General features: G+C 32.8%; 1 protein-coding gene across 1 annotated transcript in view; it reads right to left on the bottom strand.

The window, feature by feature from the left end:
* The window catches only part of LOC149409787 (calcium-dependent secretion activator-like), a 162,583-nt gene extending 139,265 nt beyond the window's left edge, over positions 1-23,318 (bottom strand). Inside the window, exon 1 of the mRNA XM_089649068.1 lies at positions 22,856-23,318. The gene's annotated coding sequence lies outside the window, so the exon portion shown is untranslated. The remainder of the gene's footprint in view (positions 1-22,855) is intronic.
* Positions 23,319-23,637: the final 319 nt, after the last annotated feature.

The raw sequence follows: 23,637 nt of genomic DNA, 5'->3' as shown, positions 1-23,637 counted from the left end.
TACACTATTTATTAACAAAAAATATAAACAGCAAAAAGTGAACAAAGGCAAAAAAAAAGAGTTATCAAAAACAAAACATACAGATCAACTATACTATTCAGACGACAAGAACCTCAATTTCATTGTATGTACATATGTGTACTACTTTATATATTTGTGTTTATTTTATAGAAAACTTTGTGATTTATTAACAACATTTTTTTACCAATTTTCAACATTTTTTTTATAATTCTACCAAAATATGTTTACACTAGACTTAAATTCAAACTAACCATTCCTCCATTGGGCACCATGAAACAGGCAGCTGCCTAGTATGGTTCTCAAATGTATCTTCTCTAAATAAATACACTAATCATGTAACATGTACTTATAAATAAATAAATAAATATATACAGGGTGTATCGGCAAGTACCCGATAAACTTTAACCAGCTATTCCTTAGCACATTTTGAGTAAAAAATGTTTTGGGTGCATTGCTGTCCGGTAAAATTTTTTCCACTAAAAACAAAAAATAAATAAAAAAAATCCACACTCCGTCACTGTCATTTGCATTGTTTCTCGTGTTCAACAGCTGTTATTAGCAAGTGTGTCAAAAAGTGTCCTCGCTCTTTCGTACACACTAAATAATAATAGTTAAAAATGAGACGAATGGTGCCGTGCCATTTCGTTGTGATTGTAAAAGCGCGCCAATGTATGTACGTACGTACATTATTCAACGAAACTCGAACAAAATATTGCCAGATGGGTTTTCAAACTTTGACAAAGGATAAAACATTGGTGACATATGGTGAAAATTTGAATAATAATTTTTTTATTAAAAAAAAATGTTACCGGACAGCAAAGTGCCCAGAACATTTTTTACTCCAAATGTGCTAAGGAATAGCTGGTTAAAGTTTGTCGGGTACGTGCCGATACACCCTGTATATGATCCAAAAAACAAAAGCAAAAAAATACAGAAAACAAATAGAGTAAATAAAAAAACAAAGAAACATTCACAATCTATTAGTAATTTGGTTTTTAAAATAAGCGAGACTATTTGCATATATATACTCAATAAAATTGTACAGACGAAACATTCGAGACAATGGATTGAAGTATGCAATATTGTTCTTAAATAATTCTATATGGAATATATTCTGACTCCTTAGATTACTTCTATTAGGAACTTTAATAAGAATATTGCTCTGACAAAGAGTTGTTTCATGCTTGTCATGAATAATTTTGTGTAGACACATTAAGTCAGCAAATTGTCTTCTTTTATCCAGGGTCGTAAAGTTAAAGTATTGGAGTCGTTCCTCGTAAGACTGGAGTACGGCATTTAGTCCAAATTTAAATGATAACAATCTTGGCGATGCACTACGTCGTGTAATATTTTAAATCGAGCCGCTATCAATAACAACCCTTACGTAGAGGGCGATAAGGTTTAAATTCCCGCTTAACACCATCCGCCTGTTTTGATTTTTGATAAAGATAAAAAACATGGCCAAAAAGTGCATTTTATTTTATTTTGTGGATATTCAGGCATAAATATTTAAAAAAAATTCGATCATTTTATAAATAACTTAATTTTCCACATTGTACAATAAAATTATAACCTAAAATGGGTTCGTAAGTAGGAGATTTTGAACTTTAAAGCAGTTTTCATAGGCCTTATACATTATTTTATTCTGGGCTTATAAAAAGATTTATCTAAAAAATACTCGATTATTTCAAAAGCCAAGATGTATTCTACTCGCAGTATTTAATTAAAGCATCTGAAACATTTCTAGGCGACCAAATTTTCAAACCAAAAACACATGATTTTGCATTATTACGGATGGCATCGCCTTAAGTATTTTTTTTGTACATATTCAATGGTTTTTTTAATATTTCAAGTAGTGTGGGTTCCAGATAACAAATACATAATAAATGTCTTCCGTTTCAGTAATTCGTATCTTCTTGGTTTTACCACGCATACACCTCAGGGATCCCATTTCTACTGCATTCAGACTACCACATCCCAGAAAGTAGGTTCTGGTTATTTAAGTTAAATCAAAAAGAGCCTCTAAATATAGGTTATTCCGGTGGGGAAGGGGGCAGAAAAATAGAATGATCACTAACTTCCGTTCCAGAAAATGTTGGCTCGCTTTTCTGTGCCTGTGACATTTTTACGACTTGAGAAAACGTATCATCGGTTCTGGATGAGAGCGGGATAAGTTTGACGATAGTTTTTCATTAATAAAATAGATGAACTTATTAAAACTCTCAGATGGAAGACTTGTTAATGGTATTATAGACAGCCCTTATTTATTAAGTCTAATTATCTTTCATATATTCCTACAAGAACTAGTCGATCCAAAATTATTTTTAATTGCAACAACAATATCAGGACTGAGTAATTTAGATACTCACTTATACCTAGATTGCATGCAGTTGGTTTTTTTTTTCAGAAGTAGTAGATGTGTTCAACTGCACGGAATATAGTTACAAGAAGGCTATAATAACATACCTCAATCACAATAATCAATGTTAGGCATGATAATATTCTTCTGCGTGGGTCCAATATCATATTTTACTATATCTAAACTATTTACTCCAGATATCTTATGGTGTTAGCTATCATTATAAATTATTATTTCTTATCCAAAAGTATCATTAAATCGCTGACAACCCTGAATTATTAAAGCCAAATTGCAATTTCTGCCCAGCTATTCCAAGTAGATTTAATTTTGAAGGTAACAATAAACTCACTATTAATTACTCTTTTATAATATTTTGCTAGATTATACATGTTAACAAGTCACATTTTTATACATATTAATATTCTGTTCAAATAAAATATTCTCTGTTATTATAAAATTCTATACTTTAATAGAATTTATTTTATATTAATTACTATTCGTTATCATAAACACCTCATAACTCGATTTATGTCAGGTTTTATACAAACCTAGTATTCATTCAACTATTATTTCACTAGTAGACATTTATTTTAATTATGTATTGTCTCAATGCACTTCTATTAACAACTGTATCACTAGCAATAATATTTTTGTGTACACATTACTTGTTCTGTAATTTATTACTAATATTCTCCTGTGTACCACTGTATGCTTATAATCCGATGTATCATTCTATTGCAAAAGCCATTTTATTGCGTTTAAATAAATAAATAAATATATCTGCCGGAGAAGTGTGTGAATAGAACCATATAAAATAAAGTCGCTATCCACGTCTGTCTGTTTGTTCGCTCAGTTCTTCTAAACTACGCAACGGATTTTGATGGGGGTTTCGCTATAATTTAGAGAATTTCTTCCGTAAGGTTTATATACAGGGTGTATCGGCACGTACCCGACAAACTTTAACCAGCTATTCCTTAGCACATTTGGAGTAAAAAATGTTATTGGCACTTTGCTGTCCGGTAATATTTTTTTTAATAAAAAATTTACTATTCATATTTTCACCACATGTCACCAATGTTTTATCCTTTGTCAAAGTTTGAAAACCCGTCTGGCAATATTTTGTTCGAGTTTCGTTGAATAATGTACGTACGTACCTACGTTGGCGCGCTTTTACAATCACAACGAAATGGCACGGCACCATTCGTTTCATTTTTAACTATTATCATTTAGTGTGTACGAAAGAGCGAGGACACTTTTTGACGCACTTGCTAATAACAGCTGTTGAACGCGAGAAACGAGGCAAATGACAGTGGCAGAGTGTGGTTTTTTTTTTTTATTTTTTGTTTTTAATGGAAAAAAATGTTACCGGACAGCAAAGCGCCCATAACATTTTTTACTCCAAATGTGCTGAGGAATAACTGGTTAAAGTTTGTCGGGTACTTGCCGATACACCCTGTATATATAATAAATGCATATTATACTTACAGAAAGTAGAAAAAAGTCGATTTGTTTTGTTTTGTAATAAAGTCGTAAAAAATATATTATCGTGTGCTGTCATTACTAACGCTGTCTAAGCCTTATATGAGATACATCAAAATAATGTTCTACGGAATTGTATATCTTGAAAAGGCTTACAGAAAAATCCGTGATGGTATATGTATATCTCCTAAAGATAACCCTTAGCAACGCCGGATACACGTGAGCTAGAATTTTTATAATTTAATAAATAGTCAACTTATGTAGAACCAATTAGGCGTGCTATATCCATTATTACAGGGAATCTTTTCGAAAAAAAATGTTGTTAAATTAGTTTAGAAATTTTCACTGACTTGTGCTTCTATAATAACGGGCACTCAATTTGGTTTTTATGATCGAACGAATGAATGAATGAAGTCGAATCTTGCAAGTGGAAATTATCCCACTTCCCGACATCGGATCGAACTGAAACTCGGCAGATAGACTTGTTTTCGATGACAATGCATTCTATCAACTTTTGGTGTCACTCATGGACACAGGCGCGCGCACACACTCATTTGAAATTGGATGACATTATATTTAATAAATTAAAATTTTCAACGGATAATATACATAATTAGAATTTGGCTTAGTTGTTGTTGATTCATGTCCCTGGGGAGGAAGGTTAAATCCTCATCCAAACCAAAAAGAAGAAAAAAATTAAGTTTTAAAAGACATTTTAAAAGTTCACATCAGTTAAGATACAGTCCCTGGTGAGCAAGGTTCAAACCTTAGTAAATCCAAAAAAATATATTAAAAGTAGACGCATTACAGTAAAAAAAATTCTCTTTCATACATTCATAAATTTTTACATTGGATACATATGGTTTCATTTTTTAAAATAAGCAATGGTTCCATATGGTTGTACTATTGGATGAAATTTAAAAATAATTAAATAATCCAAACATTTAAAAAAATAATATTTTGAGATGAAAGATTTGTTTTTTGAAAATTCACTTGAGTGAATCAAATGCAAATCATCTTGAGTGATGAGGCCCATTTCTACCTCTGTGGCTTCGTCAACCCAAGAGTTATTGTTAAAAATCCTCTTTATCCCAACGTGTGACTGTTTGGTGCGGTTTATGGTCCGACGGAGTCATTGGACCTTACTTTTGGATTCGAAAATGAGGCTGGAGCAACAGTTACGGTGAATGGATTGCGCTATCGAGAGATGATTAATGATTTTTTATGGCCTAAATTGGATGGTATTGATCTGGACAAACTTACTTTCAACAATAACAATGGTTCCATATGGTTTTACAATTGGATGAAATTTAAAAATAAATAAATAATCCAAACATTTAAAAAAATAATATTTTGAGATGAACGATTTGTTTGTATGTTTTAAACATCGAAAAATTTTATTTTAAAATTGTAGATATTATTTTTTATTCAAATATTGAAGACAATATTAGTGATTTCTAAACGAAAATCTGAAACAGAAAAATCAGAAAAGGAAACGGTCACATCTGGGACTCGAACCCAGGACCCTTGTCTTTCCAAGACAGTGCTCTACCGACTGAGCTAATGGGACCCTATTCCCCTCGGTCACTTTTTTAACTGTATCATACTTCGAATAAGAACAACTAACATTGTCTTCATTTTTTTTTTTCCTTTTTTTTTTTCACCGCACATTTTTATTGGCAACTATCTTTGTGACCGTTTCCTTTTCTGATTTTTCTGTTTCAGATTTTCGTTTAGAAATCACTAATATTGTCTTCAATATTTAAATATTACAATTTGAGGTTTTACGCAATAAAGTTATTCCGAAAAATAAATATTTTTTATTCGTTTGCTAAACTATACAGGCGAGGAATTGGCGATTTTGCTACTTAATTTATTGTGAACAGTGACGATGAAATAGGTCCTAATGTGTCCATTAGGTACTATTATATTGACTAGACTTAGGAGTTCGCAGCATCCAAGCTCCGAATTAACAATTTTAATCGCTTATCCTTCGTCAAAAATCACACCAATTCCAAAATCTTACGAAACCATAAAGCGATCGTCTCTGTAGGATGAGCAGCGTCGTTGTCCTGATATACGCCTCAGGACGAAGCCATCAGTCTCTTGAAAATGTTGGAATACATTTCAATTAACATCGTAATGTCGCATTCCTGATTGCAGCAGTGCCACCACTTGAGCGTGATGACTTCGTCAGCAGTTGTGTTTGAAATAATAGATTAAATTGCTTTAATATTATTATTAAATAATATTAAAGCAATAGATTCAAAACAAATGGCTTAATAGCCATTCCTATGCTTAGAACGACCACGGCTCAGCACCACTATTCGTATTTAGGTGTGAGATGGTACAATATATTATTGTCCAAAAATAAAATTAGTGTAACCGAAACTGTGAATTATGAACAATTCAAAAAGTTAATTAAGTCCCTAAAATTGGATAATGATATATTGTACCCCTAATTTTCTTACACTTACTCAATCTGTAAAAAATATATATTAATTTGATTGTCTTTAAAAAAAACTACTTTTCTAAATTTTTCTTGATATATTGTACCCTTAATTTCCTCACGCTTACTTAATCTGTAAAAAGATGAATTATTTTAATTATCTTTAAAAAAACAATTTTCTAATTTGTGTACCTATGTTAATATTATGTTTGTATTTATTTCAAAAGTTTTTGATTATTGTTAAATCATTAGAACTAAATGTAAAGACTCCTCCCATAAACACGAGCTCCTGGAGCTCAACTTATGGAGAAATAGAATAATAATGAACAAATTATTTATAAGTCTGCATATTGTTATCATTTATAATGTTAAATAATAAAAAATAAAAAAAAATAAAAAATAAAAATAAAAAATAAAAAAAAAAAAAAAAAACTTGTTAAGAGGAAGCTACAAGCCAAAAATGTGTATATTCTTGATATACCTTATATTGTAGGTAATAGGCATTCAAATCGCTTGACAAACGGAGTCTAGAAACGTTCAATTTCAAGCACAAAACTGGTTTTTATTTATTTTGTAAATGATTTTATAAGAAAGCAAAAAAGTTAATCAAGTGAAACTGTCACAGATAATCTTAGCTATAATACTGTATTTATTTAAAGTTGTTTCCTTAACGCGTCCATACATTTCTATCGAAAAAATATTTTTTTTAGTAGTTCACATTTATATTTTTTATTTGTATTCTACTCAAGCAAAACGATAGCAAAACCTTTAATTTATTTAAAGCATATTTTTTTATATTCATAATGTTCACCAATTCGTTATATAGATTAATCAAAATAGTTATTTAGCATTAAGCTTCGCTTTAGGGAAATAGGAAGGGTAAGTAAGGTTGGAAATTATGTTCCTGTTAGTATTTAAAATAATATATTCACACTTCCTGTGATTAAAGAAAGTTGTTAGTTTTGTTCTCATTAATAGTCTATGGAAAAGAGGCAACTAATTTGCTTCCGTAAATTAAATATTTATTTTACCGGATACGTGAAGTTATTTTAAATTCTGGAAGCAAATTTATAGAACATGAACTCCCGTCTCTTATTAAAGCTGGAAAATTAATGTTTCAAGATTGAGAAATTCTATTAAGAATAAATAAATATTACCAGTTATACACGGTGTCCGGAATCTCGTACTACAAGCGGGAAACTGGTGAGTCCACACGACAACTCCAAGTTTTTAAGTTCCAAAAAAATATGTGTAATTTTTTAAGATAATATTTATACATTTGTTTTGCCGAAACGTTAATTATTTGAAATTCCCTCGATAGAAAATAATCGCAAAGTAAGTTCTGAAAATTATTAAAAACACGTTTTGTTCGGTTTAATATGTTATAGGCATGCAAAAAATCACAGTGTATCTTTAAAAGCAACTAAAGCATTTTTTGAGAGATTTTCGCTCTATTTCAAACGAGTCATGTTTTATTAAATATTTTCACCATTTTCGCTTAATTACTATAGATTTCTTTTTAATTTTAGCGCGCTGCCTCTAACATTCGTATTTACATATCTCCCTCTCAAACCATCTTTGAACGCTCACTACGGGGCCTTAACGTCAAACCATTGATTTATTGAAAGCCAGAATGTTTGTACAAAGCGTATTGCGTGTAAACACGTCTCATTAGTGAAGAAATAAAACTCTTTTTTCTAGTGGCGTAACTGATTGAAAGGTTTGGCAATTTGCCCAAATGGGTTTTGAACGACGCGCCACTGCAACCCTAGGAGAAATCTCTAAATACAGGGTTTTCCAATAAGATTTGTTATTTTGATATTCAAAGAGCTATCGAGAGATGATTAATGATTTTTTATGGCCGGAATTGGATGGTATTGATCTGGACAACGTTTATTTTCAACAAGACGGCGCTAAAAGTTTCCGGACCGTGTTATCTCTCGAAGAGGTGATCACAATCGGCCACCGAGATGTTGTGATTTAACACCTTGCGACTTCTTCCTTTGGGGCCACGTGAAAGAGAAGGTCTACGCCAACAGCCCAGCGTCGATTCAAGACCTCAAAGATGGAATTCGTGAGGCTATCGAGGACATAAGGCAGCCACTTTGCGATTTGGTTATGGAAAATTTCATGAAAAGGATATGATCCTGTAGGCGTGGTCGGGGTGGTCATTTGACTGATGTTATTTTTCACTATTAACGGCATACCTTCCTCTTTATAATGAAATAAACATTCGATCATTTATATTAAAAAAATTGCATTTTTCTTTGAATATCAAAATAACACATCTTATTGGAAAACCCTGTATTATAAAATAAAGACGCTCTCCGCGTCTGTCTGTTTGTGCGCTTAGTTCTTCTAAACTACGCAGCGGATTTTGATAGGGTTTTCACTATCATTTGGAGAATTTATTCCGGAAGGTTATTATGTAATATTACTCCAAATAATTCACAACCCCGAGCAACGTCATATATATATAATAACCTTTTCACTTCGACTTTGTAAATATCATCAGAGATAACACACTTAACCCTCGCTTAACCAGTCGTTCCCTTGGAGCAACAAAGTTATATCTACCATCAATGTGAAACTGTGATATTGAGGTTCAAAGTTTGAATTCCTTATTAAAAACTTCAAATTTATGAAAAAAATTATATTAGCTTCACATTAAATTCCCTGAGGGCATATGGAATCTTTGGGGATGCTGTGTGAAAGGTATTTTATGGAAAGGATCGAGAGAAAGTTCCGGGAAGTAAAAAGGTATGAGGGAGGGGTATGACGGACATATGAATCCATCCCTCTCACTGCAGTGCAAAGTGAGGGGTCAAGAGATCAAAAGATCTTTCTCAGCCAGTCTCTCCTGGTCCGACCCGCCACGCACCTCACCCCATGATCCCATGTGTCCCTGTTTAGTCACCAAGCGTAAAGCGTAGCGAACCACTAGAGGGTGTTGATTAACCAATAAATGCTTCCCGGGGCGGCGGTACCCACAGCCGCTTCCCAAATTTAAAAGTGAATATTCAGCACATATTGTGAACGTATTTGTGAAGATTCTATGCAAATAATACTTGGCATTTAGACAAACAATTATGCAAAAAAAAAGAACCAGAATTTTTTTATAGAGTGATCGTAGTTCCTACAGCGAGCTGTCAAATCTTAATAATCAATATTGTGGTACCTACCGGCCTAAAATAAGTTTGAAAAAAAATAAACGGTAAAAAACAAAGTTTCTTACAGTATAAATAAATGACTTAAAAAAATAATAAATTGACTGATGATTGAATCTTACTACCCAAGAACTGGAGTCGACGACTCTACCCCCCTCGCCAAATGCCGGTAGTATAGGACTGACATTTATGTCGTAGATTAACTGCTGTGATATCACCGATATTAGAGAAATGCCAAAAAATAGATTGATAGAATGCATTGTCATATGACATCGTGTCTATTTGCTGAGTTTCAGCTTGATCGGATGTCGGGAAGTGGATTAATTTCCACTTCCAAGATTTGCATTCATTCATTACCGAAAAAAAGTTAAATTCAAATAGACGTGTTTAAAAAGAATTCTCATCGAATTGGTGACATTTTGGACAAAATGAACTATTTTTTAAATCCTACGCAAAATATTTATGGTTTATAATTATTACAGCAGGTATTTATATTTATATATTTTTTTTTTTATTTGTTGAAACGAATGTGACCTTACTGGGGTCCCCGCTCTAAATTCACATTGTATATGGTAATTTGTGTGAATTTTTGTCTTTGGTCGAAGTCATTTTATAAACGATCAAAACGTACAAGAGGTAAAAAATAAAGCGAAATAATAGAAGAAAAACGTAACATTATGCAAGAAAAATGTATAGTGGTAAAACATACAGAAGAAAAACATAATATAATGTTTATCTTTGTTAGGTTGCAACATTGTATGTATATTCTTCCTTCCCGTGTCCATAATCCATATCTTATTACTACTTTGTTAGGTTGCAACATTGTATCTATATTCTTTCTTCCCGTGTCCATAATCCACATGTTAATACTTCTTTGTTAGGTTGCAACATTGTATCTATATTCTTTCTTCCCGTGTCCATAATCCACATGTTAATACTTCTTTGTTAGGTTGCAACATTGTATCTATATTCTTTCTTCCCGTGTCCATAATCCATTTGTTAATACTTCTTTATTAGGTTGCAACATTGTATCTATATTCTTTCTTCCCGTGTCCATAATACATATGTTAATACTTCTTTGTTAGGTTGCAACATTGTATCTATATTCTTTCTTCCCGTGTCCATAATCCATATCTTAATACTTCTTTGTTAGGTTGCAACATTGTATCTATATTCTTTCTTCCCGTGTCCATAATCCATATGTTAATACTTCTTTGTTAGGTTGCAACATTGTATCTATATTCTTTCTTCCCGTGTCCATAATCCATATGTTAATACTTCTTTGTTACGTTGCAACATTGTATCTATATTCTTTCTTCCCGTGTCCATAATCCATATGTAAATACTTCTTTGTTAGGTTGCAACATTGTATCTATATTCTTTCTTCCCGTGTCCATAATCCATTTGTTAATACTTCTTTATTAGGTTGCAACATTTTATCTATATTCTTTCTTCCCGTGTCCATAATCCATATGTTAATACTTCTTTGTTACGTTGCAACATTGTATCTATATTCTTTCTTCCCGTGTCCATAATCCATATGTTAATACTTCTTTGTTAGGTTGCAACATTGTATCTATATTCTTTCTTCCCGTGTCCATAATCCATATGTTAATACTTCTTTGTTACGTTGCAACATTGTATCTATATTCTTTCTTCCCGTGTCCATAATCCATATGTTAATACTTCTTTGTTAGGTTGCAACATTGTATCTATATTCTTTCTTCCCGTGTCCATAATCCATTTGTTAATACTTCTTTATTAGGTTGCAACATTGTATCTATATTCTTTCTTCCCGTGTCCATAATCCATATGTTAATACTTCTTTGTTAGGTTGCAACATTGTATCTATATTCTTTCTTCCCGTGTCCATAATCCATATGTTAATACTTCTTTGTTACGTTGCAACATTGTATCTATATTCTTTCTTCCCGTGTCCATAATGAAACATGTATAGTGGTAAAACGTACAGAAGAAAAACATAATATAAGGTTTATCTTTGTTAGGTTGCAACATTGTATGTATATTCTTCCTTCCCGTGTCCATAATCCATATCTTATTACTACTTTGTTAGGTTGCAACATTGTATCTATATTCTTTCTTCCCGTGTCCATAATCCACATGTTAACACTTCTTTGTTAGGTTGCAACATTGTATCTTTATTCTTCCTTCCCGTGTCCATAATCCACATGTTAATACTTCTTTGTTACGTTGCAACATTGTATCTATATTCTTTCTTCCCGTGTCCATAATCCATATGTTAATACTTCTTTGTTACGTTGCAACATTGTATCTATATTCTTTCTTCCCGTGTCCATAATCCATATGTTAATACTTCTTTGTTACGTTGCAACATTGTATCTATATTCTTTCTTCCCGTGTCCATAATCCATATGTTAATACTTCTTTGTTACGTTGCAACATTGTATCTATATTCTTTCTTCCCGTGTCCATAATCCATATGTTAATACTTCTTTGTTACGTTGCAACATTGTATCTATATTCTTCCTTCCCGTGTCCATAATCCATATCTTATTACTACTTTGTTAGGTTGCAACATTGTATCTATATTCTTTCTTCCCGTGTCCATAATCCACATGTTAATACTTCTTTGTTAGGTTGCAAAATTGTATCTATATTCTTTCTTCCCGTGTCCATAATCCATTTGTTAATACTTCTTTATTAGGTTGCAACATTGTATCTATATTCTTTCTTCCCGTGTCTATAATCCATATGTTAATACTTCTTTGTTACGTTGCAACATTGTATCTATATTCTTTCTTCCCGTGTCCATAATCCATATGTTAATACTTCTTTGTTACGTTGCAACATTGTATCTATATTCTTTCTTCCCGTGTCCATAATCCATATGTTAATACTTCTTTGTTACGTTGCAACATTGTATCTATATTCTTTCTTCCCGTGTCCATAATCCATATGTTAATACTTCTTTGTTAGGTTGCAACATTGTATCTATATTCTTTCTTCCCGTGTCCATAATCCATATGTTAATACTTCTTTGTTAGGTTGCAACATTGTATCTATATTCTTTCTTCCCGTGTCCATAATCCATTTGTTAATACTTCTTTATTAGGTTGCAACATTGTATCTATATTCTTTCTTCCCGTGTCCATAATCCATATGTTAATACTTCTTTGTTACGTTGCAACATTGTATCTATATTCTTTCTTCCCGTGTCCATAATCCATATGTTAATACTTCTTTGTTAGGTTGCAACATTGTATCTATATTCTTTCTTCCCGTGTCCATAATCCATATGTTAATACTTCTTTGTTACGTTGCAACATTGTATCTATATTCTTTCTTCCCGTGTCCATAATCCATATGTTAATACTTCTTTGTTACGTTGCAACATTGTATCTATATTCTTTCTTCCCGTGTCCATAATCCATATGTTAATACTTCTTTGTTAGGTTGCAACATTGTATCTATATTCTTTCTTCCCGTGTCCATAATCCATTTGTTAATACTTCTTTGTTAGGTTGCAACATTGTATCTATATTCTTTCTTCCCGTGTCCATAATCCATATGTTAATACTTCTTTGTTACGTTGCAACATTGTATCTATATTCTTTCTTCCCGTGTCCATAATCCATATGTTAATACTTCTTTGTTAGGTTGCAACATTGTATCTATATTCTTTCTTCCCGTGTCCATAATCCATTTGTTAATACTTCTTTATTAGGTTGCAACATTGTATCTATATTCTTTCTTCCCGTGTCCATAATCCATTTGTTAATACTTCTTTATTAGGTTGCAACATTTTATCTATATTCTTTCTTCCCGTGTCCATAATCCATATGTTAATACTTCTTTGTTACGTTGCAACATTGTATCTATATTCTTTCTTCCCGTGTCCATAATCCATATGTTAATACTTCTTTGTTAGGTTGCAACATTGTATCTATATTCTTTCTTCCCGTGTCCATAATCCATATGTTAATACTTCTTTGTTACGTTGCAACATTGTATCTATATTCTTTCTTCCCGTGTCCATAATCCATATGTTAATACTTCTTTGTTAGGTTGCAACATTGTATCTATATTCTTTCTTCCCGTGTCCATAATCCATTTGTTAATACTTCTTTATTAGGTTGCAACATTGTATCTATATTCTTTCTTCCCGTGTCCATAATCCATATGTTAATACTTCTTTGTTAGGTTGCAACATTGTATCTATATTCTTTCTTCCCGTGTCCATAATCCATATGTTAATACTTCTTTGTTACGTTGCAACATTGTATCTATATTCTTTCTTCCCGTGTCCATAATGAAACATGTATAGTGGTAAAACGTACAGAAGAAAAACATAATATAAGGTTTATCTTTGTTAGGTTGCAACATTGTATGTATATTCTTCCTTCCCGTGTCCATAATCCATATCTTATTACTACTTTGTTAGGTTGCAACATTGTATCTATATTCTTTCTTCCCGTGTCCATAATCCACATGTTAACACTTCTTTGTTAGGTTGCAACATTGTATCTTTATTCTTCCTTCCCGTGTCCATAATCCACATGTTAATACTTCTTTGTTACGTTGCAACATTGTATCTATATTCTTTCTTCCCGTGTCCATAATCCATATGTTAATACTTCTTTGTTACGTTGCAACATTGTATCTATATTCTTTCTTCCCGTGTCCATAATCCATATGTTAATACTTCTTTGTTACGTTGCAACATTGTATCTATATTCTTTCTTCCCGTGTCCATAATCCATATGTTAATACTTCTTTGTTACGTTGCAACATTGTATCTATATTCTTTTTTCCCGTGTCCATAATCCATATGTTAATACTTCTTTGTTACGTTGCAACATTGTATCTATATTCTTCCTTCCCGTGTCCATAATCCATATCTTATTACTACTTTGTTAGGTTGCAACATTGTATCTATATTCTTTCTTCCCGTGTCCATAATCCACATGTTAATACTTCTTTGTTAGGTTGCAAAATTGTATCTATATTCTTTCTTCCCGTGTCCATAATCCATTTGTTAATACTTCTTTATTAGGTTGCAACATTGTATCTATATTCTTTCTTCCCGTGTCCATAATCCATATGTTAATACTTCTTTGTTACGTTGCAACATTGTATCTATATTCTTTCTTCCCGTGTCCATAATCCATATGTTAATACTTCTTTGTTACGTTGCAACATTGTATCTATATTCTTTCTTCCCGTGTCCATAATCCATATGTTAATACTTCTTTGTTACGTTGCAACATTGTATCTATATTCTTTCTTCCCGTGTCCATAATCCATATGTTAATACTTCTTTGTTAGGTTGCAACATTGTATCTATATTCTTTCTTCCCGTGTCCATAATCCATATGTTAATACTTCTTTGTTAGGTTGCAACATTGTATCTATATTCTTTCTTCCCGTGTCCATAATCCATTTGTTAATACTTCTTTATTAGGTTGCAACATTGTATCTATATTCTTTCTTCCCGTGTCCATAATCCATATGTTAATACTTCTTTGTTACGTTGCAACATTGTATCTATATTCTTTCTTCCCGTGTCCATAATCCATATGTTAATACTTCTTTGTTAGGTTGCAACATTGTATCTATATTCTTTCTTCCCGTGTCCATAATCCATATGTTAATACTTCTTTGTTACGTTGCAACATTGTATCTATATTCTTTCTTCCCGTGTCCATAATCCATATGTTAATACTTCTTTGTTAGGTTGCAACATTGTATCTATATTCTTTCTTCCCGTGTCCATAATCCATTTGTTAATACTTCTTTATTAGGTTGCAACATTGTATCTATATTCTTTCTTCCCGTGTCCATAATCCATATGTTAATACTTCTTTGTTACGTTGCAACATTGTATCTATATTCTTTCTTCCCGTGTCCATAATCCATATGTTAATACTTCTTTGTTAGGTTGCAACATTGTATCTATATTCTTTCTTCCCGTGTCCATAATCCATTTGTTAATACTTCTTTGTTAGGTTGCAACATTGTATCTATATTCTTTCTTCCCGTGTCCATAATCCATATGTTAATACTTCTTTGTTACGTTGCAACATTGTATCTATATTCTTTCTTCCCGTGTCCATAATCCATATGTTAATACTTCTTTGTTAGGTTGCAACATTGTATCTATATTCTTTCTTCCCGTGTCCATAATCCATTTGTTAATACTTCTTTATTAGGTTGCAACATTGTATCTATATTCTTTCTTCCCGTGTCCATAATCCATATGTTAATACTTCTTTGTTACGTTGCAACATTGTATCTATATTCTTTCTTCCCGTGTCCATAATCCATATGTTAATACTTCTTTGTTAGGTTGCAACATTGTATCTATATTCTTTCTTCCCGTGTCCATAATCCATTTGTTAATACTTCTTTGTTAGGTTGCAACATTGTATCTATATTCTTTCTTCCCGTGTCCATAATCCATATGTTAATACTTCTTTGTTACGTTGCAACATTGTATCTATATTCTTTCTTCCCGTGTCCATAATCCATTTGTTAATACTTCTTTATTAGGTTGCAACATTGTATCTATATTCTTTCTTCCCGTGTCCATAATCCATATGTTAATACTTCTTTGTTAGGTTGCAACATTGTATCTATATTCTTTCTTCCCGTGTCCATAATCCATATGTTAATACTTCTTTGTTAGGTTGCAACATTGTATCTATATTCTTTCTTCCCGGGTCCATTATTCATGTCTACTTCTTTTAAAGTCTTTTATTTTTATTTATTTAAGTACTATGTCTTACCCACAGACTTGAGGGTGCAAAGACTTGTATAATGGTTAATATTCAACGAGTTAAAAGGAAGCCACCATATACGAGGAAGCTACAAGCCAAAAATGTGTATATTATTGGCATACCTTATATTCTAGGTAATTGGCATTCAAATCGCTTGACAAAGGGGGTCTAGAAACGTTCGATTTCAAGCACAAAACTAGTTTTTATTCATTTTGTAAATAATTTTATAAGAAAGCAAAAAAGTTAATCAAGTGAAACTGTCTCAATCTTAGCTATAATAGTATATTGTTCAAAAGTTGTTTCCTTTACGTGTTCATACATTTCTATTGAAAAATATATTTTTTTAGTAGTTTACATTTATATTTTTTACTGAGTAACTTATTATTTTATTTGTATTCTACTCAAGCGAAACGATAGAAAAACCTTCAATTTATCTAAAGCATATTTTTTGGTATTCATAATGTACACCAATTCGTTATAAAGATTAACCAAAATAGTTATTTAGCATTAAGCTTCGCCTTAAGCAAAGTCTGAAGCTCCTTACAGTGTACAGTATGAGTTCAGTGTGGGTTCAGTGTAATAATGTCATAAGTGCAGTGAGTGTGTCTGCCCAAACCGGCTGCTGACTTACGTAAAACCGGCGATATAATCAATAGTAGACGAGACTTATGATTGCCTGCATTATTTAGGACCCTAATATGACGAGACCATTAATCCCTTGTATGCCTGTAACTAGGGTTCAAAGAACTCCAATTCGCTTTGAATTTAAGTGTCATTTTCAAAATTGGAACCAAATAGTATTACCTACTACCTATAACACAATAATTCAACATAATTTTTTTTTTAAATTTAATTTGCAATTTTAATATCCCGTGATATTTCACGGGTCTGCGCTGGTAAAAAGTATTAATTTATGTTGTGGATCTATCAGTGATTGCAATTCCGATTCATTATAAAGTACTATATATTTGAATTTTGTATTTGTTTTATTTAAATTCTTTTAGGTTAATCTTGTCAAGTGATAGTCTGCGCTTTTAGCTGCGATACAATTATTAATATCAATCCTACAATTAAAATATCCCGTGATTTTCACAGGTAGCAGAATAAAGACGAACATAAGAAATGCGATGGGGGAACATCGTGATTTTAACATTAAATTTTAAAATACAATACAGTTTTTCACCACCATTATGGATTTTTCATAGGGGTAAAGATATTTTACGGTATCAGGCAAGTGTGTAAGAGACAGAATGCGTGCTAAATGGACTAAAATTAAAAGGTACTAGGTCTGTGGCTATATTGGTTTCAATTCAGATATACCTAGAAGGCATTTCTAGAGCGTGTTATCTATTCAAAGGTCGAGACTAATTAATTCATTCAAATTAGGACAAATAATATAACATACATCCTGTAAAGATAAAACGTTTTTGTTCAAGATAGCCAGATTTAAGCGTAGTCGTTAATTTATGTAATTTATGGAATATTGAAAAACTGTCCAAAGAAGCAAAGTCAGTCCACAATGGAGTGCTGGTACCTACCCTGATGTATGGCAGTAATGCATGGAACAGGCAGAGGAAGAATTAAAATATAGCGAACGCTGTAGAAATGAAATTCCTGAGGAGTACGTCTGGTATGGATCGTGTGAGAAATGTGGAGATACGCAAAGAGTGCAAGGCTGATGTAAGCATAATGAGTAAGATTAAGAAAGGGACGCTCGAAGAAAGGAGCGTAAGAAGAAGACGCTCGAGAAAGACATGGCACGATCAAGTAAATCAGATAAATCAAAAATTATAAATTTGTTCATTACTCGTTATCGCACCCAATCATTATGTAATAATGTCTATTTAAAACAATCTAGGTATATATAAATAATCTGAACCATCTAAATATAGCCATTTGATCTTCATTTAAATAATTATATCAATTTGGGCGTATTATTCGGTATTCAAAATACTCATAAGTCAAAATATAAAACTGTTTTTAGAAATCACTCCATTAAAAAAACATTTTTTTCGTTGGCAATTACCAGAAAATTTAAAAATATATTTTTCAGTGAATATTAGAAAAACCGTAAATTTAAACAAAATGTTGTTAATTAAATCAAAGGATAGTCGGATCCATCTACAACCATTTTTGAAAATGACAAAATAAAATAATTCCATGTTAAAATATTACATCATAAGTAGGTACTTTATTGCTTGTCTGAATTGTTCACACAATCAGTGCCAATTTTAAATTTAAAGCAAATTTGAGTACAGTTATGCAGAACGCACAGAAAATCTAAAAGAATTATTTTTGATAATAATCATTGTAATTTAATGAAGTTATTAATAAATTTAACCTATGCAAAAATATCGTAGCGCCTTAGCTCATGATGGAACTGATGTTGCAAACTAAACGTTCCGGGCTATAAAATCTGTGCAAATTTCATAACAATTCAGCTTGCAGTTCGCGAGTTTTTTTTTTGCTTTATGATAAGAGTAACCCCTTGAAGTGAATTTTTTCAGTCCCAACTGCCCCAAACATCTGGATGCCATAGTCAGTGAGACAATGGCATCCCCAATTGAGGTATCTTCAAAGACTAAAGGTACTAAGGGGGGAAGGAGATGGGAAAGATGAAGGTGAGGAAGTACCTGACTATTCAGATCTGATCATTAAACAGGGCTAATGCCATTTTAAGCAACGCACAATTCTGAATTGTGGTATAACAACAAGACGATAAACTTTTGGGAAAGGAAAGAAACGAAGCAACTACTTCGTTCCTTTCCCGTAAATCGTGGCTAAGCTTACGTTACACTTCGCAAATGTATACGTAACATTATGCTGCGTATAAACATGAGAAAAATGCGTATGTGAAAGGAACCAAGCAGCCGCAAGCGGCGTTTCGTGGCATTTGCAATTGCTTCGTTCCTCTCCCACAAGTCGTGGTTCAGCTCGGCAGATCGGCTCACGTGTTTATTCGCACCCTAATACACTTTTATCTTATATCTTATGACGTATTATCATTAATATGTAAATATTGAAATTAATCTCGTGAATTACACAATGTCTATTACATCCCACGCGATATTACATTATTACGTCCGCAAATAATGTTATTTTCCTCAGAAGATAAATTGAAATTACGAAAATAAAAGGTTTTCCAATGAGAGGTGTTATTTTGAATAGCGCGCTATTTCGGTAGATGTTAATTTTGAAGCTGTCATTTTTTGACATTTGACAAGTATAAACTACGCCATTAATAAAAATGGAACGATACACGCTTCAACAACGCATTGAAATTATTAAAATTCACTTGAGTGAATCAAATGCAAATCATCTTGAGTGATTAGGCCCATTTCCACCTCGGTGGCTTCGTCAACAAGCAAAATTGTCGCATCTGAGGCTCGGAAAACCCAAGAGTTATTGTTGAAAAGCCTCTTTATCCTCAACGTGTGACTGTTTGGTGCGGTTTATGGTCCGGCGGAGTCATTGGACCTTACTTTTTCTAAAATGAGGCTGGAGCAACAGTTACGGTGAATGGGTTGCGCTATCGAGAGATGATTAATGATATTTTATGGCCGGAATTGGATGGTATTAATCTGGACAACGTTTACTTTCAACAAGACGGCGCTACGTGCCACACAAGCAACGAAACCATTGATCTTTTACGATTGAATATCAAAATAACACCTCTTATTGGAAAACCCTGTATTTTAATTTAGATATCATCGAGCTAAAACTCGATACATAGACTCGTTATCGATTACAAAGTATTCTATCAACTCTTGGTGACAATCACAAGCACACACGCGAACATACACGCGTTTCTCTGAAATCGGCATGACATATGATAAATAACATTTTTTTATTTATGTCTATTCTTGAATGCACATTTTACAAATGATTACAGCGATTATATTGTAGTACAGAAAAAAGGTACAAATAATAAATAAAATAGGTTGATGAGGTAAAATTGTGTGTGGGTGATATTGTATGTTACGTGAACACCTCACTAGGAGAACCTGTGCTGAGGTGTTAACATATTTGTGATTTAGCAGTTAAAGCGATGCACTACGTCGTGTAATATTTTAAAGTGACCCGCTATCAATAACAACCCTTACGTAGATGGCGATAAGGTTTAAACTCCCGCTTAACACCATCCGCCTGTTTTGATTTATGCAAGAAAAAAACATGGCCAAAAAGTGCCTTTCATGTTATTTTGTGGATGTTTAGGCATAAATATTAAATTTTTTTTCGATCATTTTATAAATAACTTAATTTGCCACATTATACAATAAAATTATAACCGAAAATGTGTTTGTAAGTAGGAGATTTTGAACTTTAAAGCAGTTTTCATAGGCCTATTATTATTTTTTTTTCTGGGCTTATAAAAAGATTTATTTAAAAAATACTCGATTATTTCAAAGGCCAAGATGTATTCTACTCGCAGTATTTAATTAAAGCATCTGAAACATTTCTAGGCGACAAAATTTTCAAACCAAAAACACATGATTTTTCATTACTACGTATGGCATAGCCTTAATAAACGAAATGAATGGTGGTCCTATCCGATCGGAATTTGTCCAGGTAGTATAATTTTTAGACCAACCAAATATGTTTTTTAAGTATTTTAGAGATCTTTTAAAATAGATGAAATACACAGAGAAAAACTTTTGGATGTTGTGTGAAGGATTTTCAAAAAAAGTGAAAGAGAGAAAGCTCTGGGAACGATAGAGGTACGAGGGATGGGTAGGGATTTTGAGGTCAGAGTGTCCAGAAGTGACATAGGTATAAATCCATCCTTCCCATTGCTTGTCCGACTGGACAGGTCAAAGGGTTTTGTTCAACCGACCTCTCCCATCACAGCTGTACAAACCTCATCCCATGAACAAGGGAACCCCTGCAAAGTCACCAAACGTAGTGAAATACTTGGTGTGACCTATGTCAGATGCGTTAGTTATCCAAATAATGGTTCCCGGGCGGCGGTACGCGGTTGTGTAGCAAATCAGCGTAGGCTGCTACGAACGTGTTAGCAATATTGCGGAAAATAGGCGCAGATTTTTTTTGTCTGATAAAATTATATTAACAGTTATCGATAACATTACATTCCAGTTGGTTAATGGAACAAAACAACTTACGTGATAAGACTCCAGATTCGTCCGTAGTAGGACACTTTTTTTGCAAGCTTATTACTTAATAAATACAAAATTGACGATATTTTTATATATGCTCAATAATTTCTCATTACGTGAATGACGTTACGATGTCAGAGTAGTCATATTGAGCTAAATATTTCAGGCAGAATCTGTGCAAACTTTATGACTCCAGAGCTCAACGTTTGAAAGTTTTGAGTGGGTGGAATTTTTTTTCAGAATCATGAATTTTATTTGATTCACATAGAATAAAAATGTGCAAAATTCAGGTCAATCTGGCCTTAAATTTCAAATACAGAACTCATTACAAATGGTAGGCAAGTTTAAAAGAGACAGAGCGAGTGCTAAATGAGATCCAAAATGTATTATGTCATTGGCGTAATTTGTTTCCATTCAAATCTACATGAAGTACCACGGTTCTATAAAATTTATAGTCTGTGCGTGTTTTGTGCGCTTAGTTCTTCTAAAAAACGTAATGGATTTTGATAGGGTTTTCACTTTCATTTAGAGAATTTTTTCCGAAAGGTTTATATATATATATATTACAAGAATATTATATAAAGAAAGTAGAGGAAAGTTGAGCAACACTAGGTACACCTCAGCTAGTTTAAAGTATAAAACGTTGTTATCCGCGTCTGTCTGTTTGTGCGCTTAGTTCTTCTAAACTACGCAACGGATTTTTATAGGGTTTTCGCCGTCATTTAGAAAATTTCTTACGAAAGGTTTATGTATATAATACATTTATATGATATTTATATAAAATAGAGAAAAATCGATACTTAGGCGCTACTTCACAATATAATGCATAATTAGATAATATATCAGTAAAACAAAAATTCTTGCGAAAAGATGAGGAAATTATATAAACAATATTCGAAAATTTTCACGATAAATTGTTACGTGTGGGGCTTTTACATATCTGCATACCCCTGCAGAGACAAGGAAATATGATTATAGAGATTGTGATGTACTAAAATTTTGATCGGTTCGACCAAAGTATCCACTTATAGTAAAAAAGTGAATATTAAATTTTTCGAAATAATTATCATGATTCATTCAAGTTCCCACCATGAACGAAAATATTAGTACCATGAATGAGATTCTAATTTCCTATATCACACGATGTTCATACTGAATTATCGCATTTTACAAAACTGAAAAATGTACCACACAAGATATAACACACAATCATTCTAAAAATACATGCAAACTTAATGATTTTACATAAAATAAACGCAAAACAGTACATTTCCGATTAGAATCTCGAAGTGTTTCACAGTTAAATAGCGAACGACACGACATCAAACAAAACGAAGCATAAATAATATTATTTTTACATCTTGTTTCGTTTTTGCTTTGACTTGAAACTGTGATAAACATTACATTATGACAAGTATAAATCGTATTAGTGTTTTATGTTTGTTATCAAAGCTTTGCTGATTAAAAAGCAGCGTTTAAATGATGCAATTATGATAAAATTAACTTACCTAGCTCGCAGTGTTCCCCATACAGTCACTACTGACAATTTGATATTTTCACGCGTTGCTGATTTCGGATCAGTTTTCCTTTAACATGAAACGGTATAATATTATTATTTTCTACTGTTCAGCGTGCCAGCAGCTAGACTTGACATAAACACTTGTGTATTGATCCAAACTATGATTTTATTAACTATTTTCTCACTATCTTTCAAAATACTCAGCACAAAACTAGGATCAATTATTTTGAGTTTTTCTTTACCCGCCGCAATGGACGCTACGAAATCAGGAAACAAACGGGCGCGCTTTTCTTGTGAATGTTTCTTTTGGTTTTGTCGCGTTTTGGGCGCGAATTCTGCGTTTGTTCGCGCGTTTCTTTTTTGTTTTGTCGCTTTTTGGTTTTGGGGTCGGGTTTTTAAAGGTGTGGTGGTTTAAAATGTTCAGTTTGTAGCGCGGACAAGGGCCGTCCGCCCGTCGGGAGAGCGAAGCGCAGAACTGAACCAAACACGAATCCAACAACGGGGCCTGCGCGAAGGAACCCAATATCTACCTCCATGGCAACTTATCTACACTTATATTTCCGTAGAGGGGTTGCCTGCATTGCCTGAGTGTTGGTTTCTTTATCCCAGTATTGCCTGTACGTATTCTCAGCACGTGTGTGAATGTATTGTGTCGATAAGGCCCGGTATTGCTTGAATGTTGGTTGCTTACTGCCTGTATTGCGTGTCCGCATTACCTAAATGTGTGATTGTATTGCGTGGGTAATGATGTATTGTTTGGAGGCTCGACTA

Source organism: Hesperophylax consimilis, chromosome 29, assembly GCF_061612785.1.
Source record: "Hesperophylax consimilis isolate HC1 chromosome 29, BYU_Hcon_1.0, whole genome shotgun sequence".
NCBI classification, from domain to species: Eukaryota; Metazoa; Arthropoda; class Insecta; order Trichoptera; family Limnephilidae; genus Hesperophylax; species Hesperophylax consimilis.
The sequence above is the reverse complement of the archived record's forward strand: the minus strand, read 5'-3'. Positions and strand labels throughout refer to the sequence as shown.